The sequence below is a fragment of the Leptonychotes weddellii genome, chromosome 2, assembly GCF_054177405.1.
Source record: "Leptonychotes weddellii isolate Sample4059 chromosome 2, ASM5417740v2, whole genome shotgun sequence".
Taxonomy (NCBI): domain Eukaryota; kingdom Metazoa; phylum Chordata; class Mammalia; order Carnivora; family Phocidae; genus Leptonychotes; species Leptonychotes weddellii.
The window spans coordinates 156,162,460-156,168,526 of record NC_138370.1 but is presented as its reverse complement, the minus strand read 5'-3'; the positions used below and the strand labels follow the sequence as shown (position 1 = coordinate 156,168,526).

General features: G+C 33.3%; 1 pseudogene; it reads left to right on the top strand.

Annotated features, from left to right (window-relative positions):
- Positions 1-4,337: 4,337 nt before the first annotated feature.
- Positions 4,338-4,618, top strand: LOC102738129 (small EDRK-rich factor 1 pseudogene; annotated as a pseudogene).
- Positions 4,619-6,067: the final 1,449 nt, after the last annotated feature.

Here is a 6,067-nt window from a genome sequence, read left to right as displayed (position 1 = left end):
TATAAAAGCATGTCATCTGCAGAAATAATTTTAGTTCTTCCTTTCCAAATTGTATGCCTTTTCTTTCTTTTTCTTGCCTGATTACTAAAGCTAGAAGTTCAGTACTATGTTGAATAGGATTGGGAGAGTAGGTACCCAGTCTTGTTCCTGATCTTAGAGAAAAAGCTTTCAACATTTTACTATTGTGTATTGGATTAACTATGGACTTGTCATAGATGGCCTTTGTTATGTTGAGGCACATTCAATCTATATCCAAGTTTTGAAAGTTTTTATCATAAATGAATATTGAGTCTTGTCAAATGCTTTTTCTGCATCTATTTGGTTGATCACATAATTTTAATTTTTTATTCTATTAATGTGATATATCACCTACATTGACTTATAGATGCTGAACTATCCTGGTGTTCCAGAGATGACTTTCACTTGATTATAGTGTTTGAGGACCCAATAAATAAAATTATAAAGGTAGAGATATCATCCCTGATACCACATAAATACAAAGTATTGTAAGAAACTACTATGAAAAACTAATGGCAACATATTAGAAAACTGAGAAAAAAAAATAGGTAAGTTTCTATTAACATACCATATCCCAAAACTGAATCAAGAAGAAATAGAAAAGCTGAACAGACCAATAACAAGTAAGGAGATTGAATCAATAAACATCTCCCAACTAAGAAAAGGCCAGGATCAAATTATTTCACTAGTGAATTTTACTAAATATTTAAGAAGAATAAATGTCAATCCTTCTCAAACTCTTCCAAAAAAATTGAAGAGGAGAGCATACTCCCTAACTCATTTTATGAGGCCAGAATCGCCCTGACAACAAAGCCAGTTAAGGACACCACAAGAAAAGAAAAATACAGGCCAATATTTCCTGAAGAATATAAATGTAAAAATTCTCAACGAAATACTAATAAATCAAATTCAACACCATATTAAAACGATCATACACCATGATTAGCTAATTTCTGTTCTGTATGCAACTCTTGGTTTCTGCATTAGTTCTTATACTAATACTAGATTTGTTTCTTCTGTGACTCATTTCATTGTAGTAGATGTGAACTAGAATATCTTCTAAATTCACGTGTGTTTGACTATTAAGTATTAAGAAAGTATTAAGTACTAAGAAGACTATTAATAGTTTTCTTCTAAATTCTATATACATATAGTATTCTAGCCTGAGTTCCTAAAGAACACAAGATAAAATAAGTGAATATAGAAATTAGTTAAACAGGAAAGGATATGAAGGATTGTACTGGCTTCTTGATGAGCATTAAAGCAACACAGCAAGTCAATGGCAGATGTACCTGGTCAGCTAAGTGATACACATTCAGATATGCTAAATGCAGAGACCATGTCTCAAAGCAGTCTATAAGAAAGATAAAGTAGAAGGATACATCTACCTAGCTCCCTTCTGCTGCCCATTTCCATTAGTGAAATTTCTCCTGCCAATAGCTAACTCCATTGCATTTCTGGTTGCTTCTGGCTAAGGTGGCATTTTAAGCCTAGTTGAATGCTCTTGGTTGTATCATTTCATTCACATCTGGGAAAAGATAGAAAAACTCTGGGTATGGGACTGAACAAACAGTCTAGGTGGTGGAACCCCACGGACTGGAACAGAGTTGCTTACTCAGCAAGCCAGTGTCTAATGGTTCTAGAGGCAATGCCAGGGGAATCCAAAAATGCCCATAAAATATACTACAGAATTTTTATAAATCAAGTTTATTTGAAAAATGCAATAAAGCAATGAATTTTTGGTAAGTATATGCATAAGCATCCCTTGTGGATCTTGGTTAAATCCCACATAACTGAACTGGGTGGTGATTCTGACACTCATCAGGGGAAATCACAACTTTAAAAATACTCAAGGTGGTTTTACATGTAAGTCATTACCTCTTAAATGTTTGAAGAGAACAGATTTTTATCTCTATTTTTTAAAGAAAGGGAAACCTTTGCATAAGACGTTTCAATGTTTAAGTGATATTTTTAGTTCTTAAAAAAAGATAATTTAGATGAGTACTAAAATTCAATGAGCAGTATATGCTCAAGTCTAATTTTAACCCCCCCCCACACACACACATAAAGTTACACTATGTTAAACAGATATGTGAAGTTATTATTCTCAATATACAATACACATTTGTTTAAACCAGGGCCATTTTAATTGTAACCTTCTCTAACCAACTGTAATTTAAATTCAGTTTCAAAAAAATTAAATATCTGCCAACTTTTCAAGCATATCCTTTGTATATATAAGAAAAAGGATACTTGTGCATCATATTTTTCTAAAGTTTATTGAGGACTGACCTATTATTTTCTACTGATTCTTAAGGAAAAAATCAGAATGATTATTTTAATTCTAATTTATTGCTGTACATACCAACTAAGATTAGAACAACTGTGTTTTGATTTCTTCGTTAGTTTTAATTTTAATTTGTAAGATGTGAACTGAATACTTATTTTAAAAAGCACATTTTCATTCTATTTTCAAATAAACAATATGTCACTGAATTTGATTGTATACTTATATGTATTAAGGCTGTCATTTAGACTTCAAGTCATCATCTCAAATCTCAACCCTTTTGTGAAAAAAAAAAAAGTTTCCATCTAAAAATCATAAATCTACCCACAGCAAAACAATAAAGAGAAAAGGCACTTTGATTTTTTTAAGCAAAAAAATGTCAACTCTATATATAGGAAAACTTAATTGGTTGCAAATATTGAGTCAGATTCTCCAACATTCAGCAGAGTCTGATTGCAGATAATTTTAAGTCTATGTTAACTCTTTCATGTAGGATTTCATTCTTACATAAATTATTTGAAAAATAATGTCACATTTTTGGTTGTTGGAAAGTGTTAATCTTTGATCAATAAATGAGCCACTGTTTTCATGTTTCTAGTAACACCACAGGAGTTTTATTATTTGAGCTCCTTTGCAATGAAAAAAATATTTTTATGGATTTGCAGCATTTAATTCAGTATCATGAACCCTGTATATTTAAAAAATAGCAACTGATGAAAATGATGATGATAATGATAATAATGATGATGTGTTTGTGATTTTAGTAGCTCCTGCATGCACATTTTTTGAGAAATTCTTAGCATATAATGTGTTGCTTTTTCTTTTAATACGAGCCTTTTGCTATTTCCAAATTCACATAGACTTTGAATCATCTACATATCCAATTTTGCACTTATATTCCAAACTCCAGTTTCTAAATCTATATAGTAGAGTTTTGCATTATTCCCCTATTTTAAATTCTTATCTTTAAGATGTTATTGTAAAATAAGCATTTGACTATTTTGTATTACCAGTACATTGGATTTTTCTAAGCAATTGCGAATTATTCAGGTAATCTCCATTTGGCAAAAGAATCTGCTCTTTCTTGAAAGAGAAAAAAATGTACCCTTTACAACTGTCAAACACTATCCTATAGAACTTAATGACATCTTTTAAGATTTATTTATTTAATTTGGAAAGAGAGGGAGAGAGGGCCAGCGAGCAGGGGGAGGGGCAAAAAGAGAGGGGGAGAGAATCTTAAGCAGGCTCCCCACCGAATACAGAGCCAGACATGGGGCTTGATCTCAGGACCCTGAAATTATGACCTGAGCCAAAATCAAGAGTTAGACACTTAACCGACAAAGCCACCTAGGTGCCTCAGAATTCAATGACATTTTTATGAGATTTTTGTAACTCTATAATGTCCTAGTAAGAAAATCTCAGTTCCAAAGACAGAAGTTAGGAGCACAGACTGCCTCAAATACTGTCTGTGCCACATCCATATGTGATACATATATGAGACATTGAATGAGTTACTTATCCTCTGTTGCAGTTTCTTCGGGTAGAAAGCAGAAATAATAGGGTTATTTTAAGGATTAAATTGATGAATATGTAGAAAGCAGTTAGAAAAGTATCTAGCAAATGTCTGGTGCTAAGTGAAGGTTTATATCTTGCTTTACATTTTTTTCACCATCATTTTGTCTGATAGAGTTTTTCACACTGACTTACAGTATGATATTTTCTAGGAACATATGCCATGCTATTAAATAATATAGAAAGGGAAGAAGAATGTTATACTGTGTATCAGACACTATGTATAACCCAGCTCTGCCTTTAAAATTTAGTAGGTTGACATTGAAAATGAAAACTTTGACCAACATACTTTTCTATTCTTTATTTAATGCCATTCATCCACATATTTCTGAACATTAGATGAATGAATAAATCATTCTTCTTGAGTTGAAACATTGATTATACAATACTACCATGGACTCAACAAATATTTATTAAACACTAGTTACATGTCAACCATTGTGTTAGGCTACAGTGGTACATGGAAATTATCTTAATTATCTTAATTTCCTGAGGAAATCAGCGAGAACTTGCCCGCCAGAAAAACATGAAGAAATCCCAGGAAATTAGCAAGGGAAAAAGAAAAGAGGATAGCTTGACCACCTCTCAGAGAAAGCAGAGGGATCTGAGATAATGCAACAAAAGCAGAAGGCAGCTAATGAGAAGAAGTCTATGCAGACGAGAGAAAACTCGTCTCTCTCTCAAGAGAGAAGACTTTTGAAATTCACCTATCAAAATACGCATGTAAGGAAAAAATTATGATACAAATTAGGAGTGACACTTCCTATGGGCACATTGTGCTGGGATGAATGCTTTCTCAGTAAAGGAATGGCTGAAAAGTCAAGAAAAGCCCCACAGAAGAATATGTACTAAAGGATATCTAGTAACAGGCAAATATCTCATTACCAATATTCGGTCAGTCAATAAAACTGATTTATTTTTCCCTCAAATTCTATCTTATATGTGTCCTCTCCTAATCTTTTCTATCCTCCCTCCCTTGTCCCCCAATCACAAATCCATACTGCTAATGCTTACAATCAGTTCAAGAATCCTTAGCTGGCTTTTCTGATTTTAGCCTCAGCTACATCCAATTAACCATCCTATGCACCATTTAACACCAATTTATATTTCTTCAAATGCTACAATCATCACACGCCTCCCCCAGATGAAACCCCTTGCATTTAGTAAATCAAATCTAAACTGTTTGGCTTCATTTTAAAAATCCATTACAATCAAATCTTAAATGGGTTTCCAAATATATTCTCCCTCTATAAGCCAATGTAGACCTTCCATTAAAGTTGGGATCAGTTCCTCATGACCATGAAGGCAACTTGTGACAAATCTGGCATGACTCATTTAATGTTGTCTAGATTTCGGTCAATACTCTTCCTGTACCACCATCAACCTGTCCATATGCAGCCACTCATTGTAGATCCAATTCAAATGCCACTTCCTGCTTAAAACTCCCTAATGTCATCTTCCCTCATTGGCTTTCCCTGTCTCTAGATATTTTTAAACCACTGAACAGAATTTAGCATGTTGCTATGTGTGTCATATATCTGCTTTCTTGCTGCTATTAATAGGATTTACAATTAACAGAGTGCACAAATACAAAAGAGTAGAATCTCTGTCATCCTGGGTCACTGAACATCAATTTGGTCTTTTATCTTCTTGCATCAGATATGTCATATGAATGAGGAAGAAATGTCTAGAAATAGTTCTGAAACATGTTGCTCTCAGAACACTTCTGCTCTCTTAAAACTGTGGAGAACTCCAAAGAGCTTTTGTTTATGTGTGTTTTACCTATCAATAATTATTGTATTTTGAGTTAAAACAGAAATTTATTAAATTTTTAATTTTTAATTTATAATATAAATAACATATTTTATGTAAAATACATATATAGTCCAAAAAACAAAATTAGTGAGAAGAGTTGCATACATTTACATTTTTATTTTTTTATTTTTTTTAAGATTTTTATTATTTATTTGACAGAGAGAGACACAGGGAGAGAGCGAACACAAGCAGGGGGAGTGGGAGAGGGAGAGGCAGACTCCCAGCCAAGCAGGGAGCCCAATGCGGGGCTCAATCCCAGGACGCTGGGATCATGACCTGAGCCGAAGGCAGACACTTAATGACTGAGCCACCCAGGTGCCCCTATTTACATTTTTACAACTTCTTTATATCTGCCTTAATAGAACAAAACTAAAT